Below are 13,043 nucleotides of genomic sequence, written 5' to 3'. Positions count from 1 at the left end.
ATATTATTATTGTTTATATTATCGTGTTATTATGTTTAATCTCATAATTTCCATCCTATTTTATCGTCTGCAATGTTTCCAAATCAAAATCTGTTTTATACAAGTAGTATTACTAAAAAAAGAAAATTTGTATAGGACCCGTGATTTTTCACGGGTTTCAAAACTAGTTCCTTCCTAATTAAGCTAGGGTTCATTCATGAGTATACGGACGTGCTTTTTCACATACGTATTTTACTCTTTTACATACGTCTTTTACAATTATACCTTTGTCATTTTCCCCTCCCTCAAGTTGATTTTTTCATCTCCCTTCCCTTAATCCCTTCACCTCTCTCTGGCAACCCATTCTGTCAAACCTTATTCCGACCGACCTTAGCTTCCCCTTTCTCGGACCACCTTTATCCAACCTCATCTCTCCTGCACGCTCTTCCCGCGCGCTCTACCTACCCAGCAAAGTGCTGAATCATAGAATTGACAAAAGTCTAAGAAGGGAACACGATAACTAGATTATACATGTTCATTATATACATCATTTTCATCGACGACAGGTTTCGGAGCTTTGGTTACTAAATTATTATACGCTAACAGTACATTTCACAACCATTCTTGATTTAGCATTGTATCATTGCTTCACCATTAAAGCGTCCGACTAATTTTTATTGGAGATCAATATTCTTTATAGCGTCATGGGAAGAAAGTTAAGAAAACAATGGATTTGGAACATGTTAATTGATAATAATTGATAAAATCCTAATTATTTATACTAATGATTTGATAATAATTGGTAAACAATTAAACATATTAATTTCACTAATTGATAAACCTTAGTGATTTTAACAAAACATATTGATAATTGTTAAAGAACTGAATCAATATCTATCTATCTATCTATATTAATAAAGGAAACTTTTTTCGAGTGATTACAGAGAGTCCAACTTTTATAAAACACTGCTCAATTTGAAAATCAAATAAAAACTTTAAAAATATTATTAAACAAGTCGTTGTACGTTTGTCAAAAAGTGAATATTTAAAGGATTAGGTTTGCTGTTAGTATTGTAGGCATTTGAGTTGTTCACATATTAGAATTCTATGAAGTTAGCAACACTAAACCAAACATGGATACATGATTATATATACGTATGCTATATTGTCTCCAAATTTTGTAAATAAACCATGCTACATTGCTACTATGCATTCTTATTCTTTACATATGGTTTTTTACAGGTTTCTAATTTCTAGCAATTATCTATATGGCTCCAAGAATATTGCAAATAGTTGAACCCAAGTCGATCAATATGATAAATGGTATGTTCGTAGATTATTGGTTGCCAATTTTTATACTTTTTATGTATTACACTCAAAAGTAATTCATAAAAAAGAATATTTTAATAGCTTGAGTGTAAGGAGTACCGTACTCCCGGAGTACACAAGAATTTCTCTATTGTTATTGTGATCCATGCATACAACTATGGAAGTTTCTATTTTTAAATTATAAGGGTGATTATGTAATTTATTGTCCAATTTTCTTTTATTCGAAGTTCTAACCAGTTATCTTCCGAATATTTTTAGGGGCAAGAGAACCTAAGATCAACAGCTATAGTTTTTCCGCAATTTTTTCCAATTTCGTATAAAGGTAAATAAGTCAAACTTCGTATCTATAAGTGATTAAGTGGTTAAATAAATTATACACAATATACGTAAATTATATAGTTCCGTACTTAGTAGAGGTTATTCATACTATTTGTTTTCTTAACTTTGATGTTTGACGATTTGGCCATTGCTTTATGCTTTTTCTTTACCTTCATTATTTATGTTTCTCTTCAATATACAGAGTATTTTGTTTTTTTGATGAGGAGATACCCTTCTTTTAGGGCTATTAAAAAAGAAAACGATAATGGGGTGTGTATATGGAATATGAGAACGAAACACAGATAATATTGTACGAAATACAATGGTAATCATATCATCTATTCATCACATTGTTCATCTCACACTCTCACAGTGGGGTTGACCGTCATAATTATATGACTATCCCCGTTGTTTTTATATTGTTTATTAACGTGGTTACTGAGCTGAACGAGGAAATTTGCGTAAGAATGGAATGTTATTGCTATTCCGATTAAAAATGGAGAGCAAATTGATTATCAGGTTCTATGATCGACTAAATATCGTCTTAATTTAAAATTACATTTACATCCAATTAAAATAAAGATGTAAATAAAATAAGTTTGTGAGATATTTTAAGTTGAGACAATTTTATAAGACCAATTGTCTTTCTTTTCTGTTAAATAAATTCCACGTTTTATATCTGCAAATATTTCACGTTCAAAATTGACGTACATTGCTTGGGTTTTCTAATTTTACAATTGAAAAAAAAAGAAAAAAAAACGTAACCATGCTACAGTGGTGTAGTTGGCATCTTAATATTAGTTTGAAATGAAAAACTATTAATAAATTTAACATGTTTTAATTTAAAACAGATTAAGAGAGACCGACTGATGTAAAAGGTGATATATGACGAGCCTAATCATTTCGATACGGTTTTACTATAGACGTGAAATAAATTAAAAAGCAATAACTTGAGCAAGTTCCATTTTTACGAACTACTACTAGCGACATTAGAGACTCCAATTTTCACGAACTATTCCGTATCTTAAATTAATTATTTAAGGTTTTATATAAGATATGTACTACAAAAACATCACTCTCTTATATGTATTACATATTAGGTATGACATATGAAGTTGATTACTAATATATAAATGTATCAACTCCAAATTTACAAAGAGGTACAATAAATAAAAATGATAACTAACTAATACATCTCGATCAAAATAAACAATTAACAATAACTACTAATCGAGACAGATGCCCAATTTTATACCTATTTTTTTATAAGCTAAGTTTTTATAAGTCCAGTTCAACTCCTATATATATAAGTTTATTAGATCAAAAAAGTTAAGCTCAAGTTTAGTTAAACTTTTATATCTTCAATTAAGAAAAGTTAAACTCCTATAAATTTTTCAGTTTATCAAAATTAAGTTCAAAAGAACAGGGTCCTAGAATATTATCACATTATAATCACAGGATATTACAAACAGGCCCGGGCGATGCCCGGGCATTAAATTTAGTATATAACTAAAGGAGGCTTTTTTTTCTAATAATACTATTAGCATTAGAATTAGGAGATAATTAATTATTTACAATTTTTCTATTATAATATAATTTTCCTATTAGAAATAAGAATTAATTAATTATTTTACGATTTTCCTATTAGAAATAGGAAATAAATTAACAATTTATTAAGGCTTTTTTTTCCTAATTATACTATTAGAATTAGGAGATATAATTATTTAAATTTTTTCCATTATAATCAGGAATATGATTTTCCTATTAGAAATAAGAATTAATTAATTATTTTACAATTTTATTATTAGAAACAGAAAATAAATTAATTATCTACAATTTATCAATATTAAAAAACTATTCATTAGTATTTGTTCACTTTTTTATTAAATTAGAAGGAAAAAAAACATTTGATATATTTATAATATCCAATTTTATAATAACTTTCGATTAAAAAAATGAGGTATTATGAGGCTAAAAGGCCCTAGGCCGAACTGGGTTGTGACAAATGTGCATGCATAATACGTACTACATGGAATTTACTCATGTAAAGAGTAAAATGACTGCTGAAATATGCCCTACGTCTTTTGTTATTGCTAATGTCATATTTAATTATACATAATACAAAGTTTATTTTTCAAATGTCGTATGTATTTCTCCTACTAATTTTAAAGTTATTTCCCTCACAATACACTTAAACTTCTATTGATAATTTATTATATATTATTTACATTCATTTGTCATTATATAAAAGTATATTAATCAAAATTTAAATAAGATATTCACAAATTATTAATAAGTACAAAGGTTGATATCTATTTTTCAAGGAGTATTAAAAGATAAAGAAAGTTGCTGCTAATTTGCGAATCGAAATATCATATTATGACAAATGAGTAAATGTTTTGAAAAACTTTATTGTGCGATTGTTTTACAATTTAAAGTAAAAATGGTACCATGAGTAATAAAATAGATTTGAATGAGGCTTGAAGGTAAATTAGATACACTTATTATAGAAATATGTATAAGGTTAAGATTCAATTCAAGCAACGATCAACATTTTAAAAAAAGTCATGGAAAATACATAAAAGGGTAAGAGTAGTCTTTCCCTAATATAGTGAAGATCGTCTCTCTCAAGCTTTTCTTCTGACAAATTTACATGCATAAAAAACGGTACTATTCAATTATATGTAGCAAACTAATTATTATTGATGCTATATATTTTTATTTGTGTATAAATTGAGCATATCATCACTATAATTTAGGGAGAGATACGAATTGGGGAAGGGTGAAACATATTCGTCATGCATAATACGATGCTTTAACCACCTTTAGGCAAAAATATAAAAATAAATGAAAAAATTAAAACCTAAAAGGGGGTCACGTACTTGCCAACTCTTCTTTAGTTCTCTACCGCATTAATATTCTCATGAAGTTTATGACATTTATTTCATATTAATAAAAAAATGATTATACTGCTTCGTACAATTTGTGATTTATAACTTTTAGCTAACTTATTTGAACTTGCTTAAATTTATATATTTTAAGTGAAGAATATTAATTATAAATATGATAAAGATAAAGTTTGATCTTTAATTTCCTCGGAGATAAAAAAAAAAACTCAATTTTTATTTTCTTACAATATACTAATTAAAGGTCATAATGTAAAACAGGAAATTATACCACAATCTACTATTTCAATATGTCGATGATCAACACTCAAAATAGCACATTTGTTATTTAAATAGTGTAAAAACTCTCAAAATGCTAAAAAAAAAAATGTTCAAACTATCGTTATCAAACAAAACCTAAGTTTCTGCATTTTTTTGTCATGTTCAACTTAATCTTTACGGGATGTAAAAATGATGAAGTTCAGAAAGTAGCGGTTAGTTTTCTGTTAGTTAGATGGACTTTTTAAGAGAGAGATGAAAGTTTTGCATTTTAGACCGTTTTATGTGTGAACCGAAAGGATTAAGTAGTGGACTAAAGGTTGTTTCGAGTGGGAATGAGGTTGATTGCGACGAGTTGGTTGACTAAAGTTTTTCCTTACTAGATCTAGAAAGGGGATAATAATTATGAGATAATAAAATTTGAAGAAAAAAGGACAATAAAAATGAGATGGAGGTAGTTAGATTTATTTATGCAAAATGAAATAAATAGAAAAGTTCGTGTATATATATAATATTCAAATTTATTCAGTTTACAAACATAGTACCCAAACACTTTGTTTGAGTATCTGGAATGGAGGTAGGGGAGGGGACGAGAAAAAGACTAGGAAGGGAAAAGGAGAAAGATAAGAGGGAAGATTCCTTCTTAAACTTTTCTTTGTTGAAGGAGAAATAAATTATTTTCGATAAGGGAGACGAGGATCCACATCATCTGGAGTAAAAATTGGTGTTTCATGGAGGTGAATGAAATTTATGACTTCTTAGATGTAAAACGTAGCAGAAAGGTAGTGATAGTGGTAGTGGATTGGAGGTTGTTTCAAGTAGTAAGAACTAATTACACTGGCTGATGTTTTATTTTGCGGTTAAATTAGTGGGGTGGAGGGAGGGTGCATTTGTAGAGGGTGATGAGTTTAACGAGGATAGTGATAATAAATTGTGGACAGCGGGCCGCCCACGGGGGCGCTTGGGAGGAAAGAGAAACAAGCGTTTGCATTTGTGTATGGAGTCGCCACCAATTTTTATGGGAAATTGGAACCGTTCGATTACCTCATGTCATGTCAAGACACAAAGTAGAGACATGAACACTAAGCAATCGTTACCCTTAGCATTCTATGTCTAGAATGACTCTCGTGGATGCCAATGAACACGGGTGCTCACGGAGATCTGGAGTAAGGGGTGAGGGTACGTATTAGGAAGTTCTTTTGATCGAACACCTAATCCCGCCCGCCTCGATAGCGGCCTCTACTGATGATTAGAGAAGTTATTCGTACTTGATATATCGTCGGCTATATGCATGCAATGCAACATCCAAGTTTTAATCCTAGCATGTGAGAATTAATACTAAGTCGGTGAACAATTAATTAGCATACAATTAGGTCGAAGTAGGATTTAATGCTCAATTACATGTGAAAACATACAAGCAATAAAAGAAATACAATAATTATAAATTACAATAATGAAAATTACAATAATTACATCGGGATAGGTGATTTATGTCGAAAATACCTTTAAAACGGAAAATTTGAGAAAAAGAATAAAAGAATGAATTAACGAACAAAACAGAAGGCGATAATACGATTAATAGTCAATTATACGTAAACTAAATAAACTAGGTCAAGGCAAAAACGGAGTTCAGGGACAGAATTCAACCCGGAACAGGCGCAGCAGAGCTGCGTCCTTTGGAATAGGCGCAGCAGTTGCTGCTTCTGTTCCTGACCTGAATTCTGGCTGTGAAGCCGGAATTGCGTGTTGTTAATACTCGCCGGTAAATTTAATGATTGATTAAATTATTTACTCGGATGAAAGTGATTAATAGGTTATTTAACATATGATTAATGGTCATAAAACAACGATAAAACATGAATAAGACGGAATTAAGATGGATTAATTACAGGAGTGAACGATATTAACAAATTGAACAAACTAAATCAATTAATTAGGTTAAATATGATGGATTAATGACGAATATGTGATAAATACGACGAAAGACAGATGAAAACTATATCAAAGACGAATTCCAGAAACTCAATATTGATGAATTGAATCTCTATAACCCGGAATTGAATTTAATGACGAAAACCCGCAAATATTGGTTTATAAGGGATTTAAGTCGGATTTATGATGATTAAAACATGTTAAAGATGATGATTATAAATATACATGTGAAATTGTATGCTATTATGACAAACAAACGAAACAAAAAACAAGAATTTGACGAATTGCAGAGGACGAAGGAAGAAGAAAGAAAGCAGGAACTGCGGCAGCCTCACGAAGAGGCGCAGCAGGAACTGCGCTCCTTCGAAGAGGCACGGCAGTTGCTGCGTCCTTTCTCGACGTTCAGTCTACTGGAAATCCGTAAAAAGAGGTTTTAAAGCATGGTTTAGAAATCGGTTTTAATGAGGTATTTTCGACATAAACCTTACAATTGTGATACAATAATTAAAATACAATAAATAAAAGAGAGATTATACACCCTCAGACTTACATGTTGACGAAACGAGAAGGACTAAGATATCGATTAGTGATGCTCGACGCGAATGCAAAGAAAGTGCCCTCGTAAGAGGAAAACGATTAGATTAATTAAGTTGATTGATGTGGAGTTGGTCAAATTGGTCGGTCATGCAAACGAGGCTGGTACTCAGAAGGATCCGAGCTTACGTGGTCGAATGTTCAAGCACGTAGACGCCAAAAAGTAAGAACAAAGGTCTAGAATGCAAATGGAGAAGAGAAGGGCGGACACTCGCGTGAGAAATATGAGGAGCGAAGGCTCCTATTTATACTAATCACGTGAAGGAATTAGGGTTTTGGAGACTCTTTGGAAGTGAATCTCGGAAAGATATGAAAAAGATACGAAAAATACGCGAGAAAGGGCTGGGAAGAGCGCGCAGCAGCCACTGCGTCTCTTGGAAGAGGCGGACTGCTGCGTCTGTTCCCAAGGGGTTTTCCTCTGCGGAAGAAAGATTTCCGTGTTTAAGTTATGGTAGGACGGAAATAATTCGGTTTTCCTTAATATCTTATGTGAATATTACGGAAATTGTTTACCAAAAGATAAAAATTTATGACATATGGAATAGAAATATCCGGAACATTCCAGAACATTCGACTCGAGGATTTAACGGTTATCGAAAAATGAAGACGGTTTTAGGCCCCGGACTCCAAATGTACTCTAATTACTGTCAAAATGACCGTATCGGCACGTAGATGACAACTAAGAGGTAGATATTAATGTTTGAGCAATCACTTGACGATAATCTTACGAACTGTCACAAATCGTTCCGCGTAGCAAACATGCAGCCCAATCATCACCGGGTGGTTTGCGAGAGGTGAAGAAATGAGGTATCTGAGAGCCCCACTTTGACCGAGGCTTGGACAAGGCGAAAGTCAAAGTATAGCCATCAGGTCAATCGAAGATTACAACCTGACGACTATGGCGACGCGAGGCGGCTCAGGGGGTCTGAGCCAAGGACCTGTCGTCGGGAACATTTTAGAGTCTGTCGACTTCCGGGGAGGGTCGTTTAAAGTCCTTTAGACTACGTAAGGAGGCTCGCCAGCCATAAGAAGAGACCATACCTGAGACTTCTTCTCGAGATGCTTCCGGAGGTGCGTAGGAGCTAAGGTTAAGCATGGGAGCTAAGGGTAAGACCTAAAGGATACATAAGGATTGTGCTAGGGTGTGGGGCCCTAAAGGAAAGCATTGACGGGAAGGAGGCCAAATATAAGTTCAACTTAAGGGTAACTAAAGCTTGGGTATAGGAACTCTATTGGTTTGGGAACTTCTGGAGAACGACACCTTTGTCGAACTCCGCGGGGAAACACGAAATATTGTGAGTAGCAGGACACAGGCAGGAACTGCTGAGAGAAAACTGCTTGGGTAGTCTTCGAGAAATAATTGCGAGTAGCAGGACACAGGCGGGAACTGCTGAGGGGAAATCTTCTTAGGTAGATGTTAATCCTCATGTCTTGAGAGGGACAGTACGTCCGCTTACTTTCGCTGAAGACATGATTGGGAATTATTCTTCATGTCATGAGAGGGAAAGTGTATCCGCTTACTCTCGCTGGAGACATAATGAAGGCGTGTCGAATTCTGTGAAGGAATAAATGCTCGTTGTGACAAGCAAAAGGTCTTAGGAGAAATAAATAACATGCGACAGTCTGCTGCTGGCTTGGAAATGCGGGCCGGAACGAAAGAAAATCGTCAAACGGACCAAAAGAATAAAATAGCATCGGGGAAGAGGCGCACCAAAGATGGGCCCAAAAATAACGAATTCATAACGAATTTTTGAAAATCCGTATGGAGGGAACACAAGGAAGAGCTGCGTCTCTTGGAAGAGGCGCAGCGCCTGCTGCGTCTGTTCCCCAAAGTGTTATTTCTGCGTAAAAACGCGATAATCAGAGGCTTATGTTCATTATTTCGAAACACAAATCAAACCAATTTCTCTCTCAAATCTTCACCATTTCCGCCAAGGTTTGATCCAAAAGCTTGCATTAATTATGACTAATCGAGGTATGTGTCTCATTCTTGCATTAATCGCCTATATTTGCCCAAATTTGAGCCGAAAAAACTAGGGTTTATGACCCATTTGATCGAAATTTTGGGGCTTTTCCCCCAAATGCATTTGCCTCGTCAAATTGACATTAGAAATGGATAATTGGTAATATAAGGAACATAACCATGTATTTGTCTTGAATTTTCGTTGAGTTTTGAGCCTTTGAATGAAATTTGAGACGGTTTCACAACTAAACCGTAAATCGCTTCGAAAATAGCCTTAGGATTGCCCATTTGCGATGAAACTTGATATTTGGGATCCTTGAATGATGGGTAAACTTTCTACCATCTCGGAATTTTGTTTTGTGACAACTTTTTCAGGACACTTTTCTAGGGCATAATCGCTGTTATGACGAAATGTTGCCGAAATTTCGACTCGAACCCGGAACTAGGCTTCAAATTAGGCTTGACTTGACCCAAATTACCACATGAGTGATCGGGTAGGTGGGAATATGGCCAAGGATGGCAAGAAAAGAGCGATTTCAGGGCTTCCGAAGGCTCGAAAATCCCTTAAACAAGGCTTGTCGTCACGTGACGCGGCCTAAATTTGCTTTAATGTTGCAGGTGATGAGGCTTCTACTTCTGGAAGAGCTCCCATAGAGATAGACGTTGCTACTCTCGAGGAGGCTTTAGAGCAGGCCTTCACCGCCGCGGTGATGGCTGCAGGGGACGAGGTCCACGAGGAGGAGGCTGTCGAGGAGGAGGAGGCCCGTAGACGGGCCAACGTTGGGCGAGGAGGTCGTCAGCTGAGAGGAGCTCCTGCGTGGGCTGAGACTTGGGAGAGCAGGCACCTGCTGTGGGCTGCAGAGGGTCACCTGTCCTACAGGACGGTGAAGAGTTTGGTAAATAGGAATTCGCTACTCATTACTCATCCTCTTTCATTCACTTGTTCAAATTTCTTTCAAATTTCATTCAAAACTAAAGATAGCTTTTGTTTCAAATCAAAATAGGAGGCCGGGAACATCAGGTCGTTCTCGGGTTATACGACAGCGATGGAGCACTACGAGCGGCTGTCGGCGGAGGAGCGGGCCATGATCGAGCGTGGAGCGTTTGGTCCTTTGGTGCAGGTCTGGAGGGACATCGCGAAGAGGAAGCTGCGGGCTAACCTTAGCCTGGTCCGCGCTTTCTTGGACCGATTCTGGGATACGACTTCCACGTTTCACATGCCTTTCGGTGAGGTGGGAGTCACTCTGGAGGACTACGGCATGATTTCTGGTCTGCCATGTGGGACCGAGGAGGTGGAGTGGCCGGAGACTGCCATGAGGGTGGACTCGGCCGAGGCGAGGAGATTGATTGGCTGGAACTTGTCGCCGAAGGCTGTTACAGTGCCGGGTTTCATACCCAGCTCCTACGTTCGAGACTACTTTACGGGAAAGATCTCGGCGCTGGTGACGATTGACGGGAGGGAGACGGCTCCTCCTCCCTGTACAGCTGAGCAGAGGGCTCGTTTGTGGCTCTGGTGGTTTCTGTCTTCGATTTACCTCGGAGACAAGGGCGAGAGGCTGTCGACGAAGCTTCTTCCCTTCCTTTTCGACCGAGTTCCCTAGGGCGTTGGGACTGGGTCACTACCGGTTTTGCGGTCCTCATCCGCTTCATGAGGGCCATGGTTCGTCCGGAGTTGATGGAGAAGGGGACTTCTCCTGGCGCTGTCGGGCCTGGACTACTGCTGGAGGTATGAACCTTCCTTTAGACCAAAGTAAATTCCTTTCTTTATCTAATCACGAAAGATCGTCATTGATTATTCTCGCTTTACAGGCGTGGGTGTACTCCTACTTCCCGGGCCTCGCGCCCAAGAGGACGGAGCCGCACGAGAAGGCCTATCCCATGGTGAGGGATTGGGTGATGTGCAGGACGAAGAGAAAGCGTTCTTCTCACAGTGTCTACCGGCGGGACGTGAACGCTCTTCAGCTGGACAGCGTAAGTGATGTGACCATAATTAGTGCATATCTAGCCCCCGAATTAACCTTGTTCCCATGCTTTTTAGTGCGTATTTGGGTCATTTATTATCTTTAGTTCTTTGTTTTGCATATTCTTTGAGATTTTGATCCCTTGGTAGGAAAGGAGTAAGAATCTTGCATTTTCATGGCAAAACAAGACTAAATTGATCGAATTCAATGACCAAGCATCAAGGAGAGACGAGATTAGAAGGCCTTTATACATATGATAGTAGATGAGCAATGTTGAGAAAGGATCCTTGAGTCCCCAAGGAAATCCCCAAGGAATTTATGAAGAAAAGGGAAGAAAAGAAGAAGAAGTCTTGCTGAGGCACAATCCGTGCGGATTGTCTACAATCCGGCCGTCCTCCACCTGCACAATCCGTGCGGTTTTCCACCAAGACACTCGGGTTTGGCCACCACAATCCGCCCGGATTCTCTCCAATCCGCTCAGGTTCCATCGCCAGAATCCGCCCGTCCTGACCCTGATCCGCTCGGATTCCTCTACAGCGCATTTTCGTCTTCTCCAAGCTACAAAGAAAGAAGCCCTTCCTTCGAAAAATACCGGCTCCTCCCTGCTCAATCTAAAAAGTGTAATTACTAGTTTAGCCCTTAGTTAACCCTAATGCATCCCCCTAATTTCCACTATAAATACCCCATTAGTCTAATTAGAAGAGCATGTTCTTCTTATCAATAATTAGAGTAGTTAATATCAATCAAATCTCTCTTTAGTTTTGTAATCAACAATTAATCAAGTTCTAATACAAGTTTTATTTCCTTAATCTCTCTTTTGTTCATCCTTTATTTTGGGTAATTGAAGATTATTTGGGTTATTTTTGGGAGATTGACAACCTCTCAATCAAGCATCAAGTACTTCTTTTATCTTTGCTTTATTATTGGAATCATTAGTAGGTATAATTCTCTTAATCCCTTTTTAATTATTGTTAATTACTTTCATTTATTCATCATGTTTCATTTTGTTGGTATGATTGGCAACCTTGCTAGCATGATCAACATGATAATGAGTGAGTAGTCTCTTAGCTAGGGTTAATGGGTGATTAGTGGAAACCAACATGGGGAATGATTCATGCTTAAATTAATATGCTTTCATGTTTTATTTGCTTGCTTGTTTTGATCTCAACTCATGCACATGTTATATTTGATGAAATGCTAAGCCTATGAATCCTTGCATTTACCACCATCTCCTATCTTTTCAATGAGACTTGTAAGACATAACCCAACTCGAGTCTCATTAGACCATGCATGTTGTTGAGTAGGGAAGATTAAGTCGACTTGTAAGTGTTGTACAATCTAATCGATTCGGCTCCGGGACCCAAACTTTCCTAGGATTGTAAGATATAACCCAACTCAATCCATCACAACAATAATTGCTTGCTTATAATTTGAGAACATGTTTGTATGATCAATTCCCATGATTCCCCTATGACCCCATGACACCCTAGTGCTTTTTAATCAATTGTTTACACCCCTTTTAATTCATCTTGCTTGTTTATTTTCATTGCTATTTTAGTTAGTGACCTTCTACATCAACCCAAATTGTGACACCCCTAAGACACCACTAGTTTCAATAGAAATCTCATTTCAATACCCGTCCCTTGGGATCCGACCTTTACTTGCCTCTTTACTAATTGTAGAGTTGTTTGTGAAGTTATAAATTGTGTTTTGATTCGGACGTGACCCAACGACCACACTTTTAATTGTGAACACGAAACGGACCGATCAAAAATGGCGCCATTGCCGGGGACGGTGTTTGCT

Source organism: Silene latifolia, chromosome 6 (genome assembly GCF_048544455.1).
Source record: "Silene latifolia isolate original U9 population chromosome 6, ASM4854445v1, whole genome shotgun sequence".
In the NCBI taxonomy this organism is placed as follows: domain Eukaryota; kingdom Viridiplantae; phylum Streptophyta; class Magnoliopsida; order Caryophyllales; family Caryophyllaceae; genus Silene; species Silene latifolia.
Note: the sequence above shows the minus strand (reverse complement) of the source record.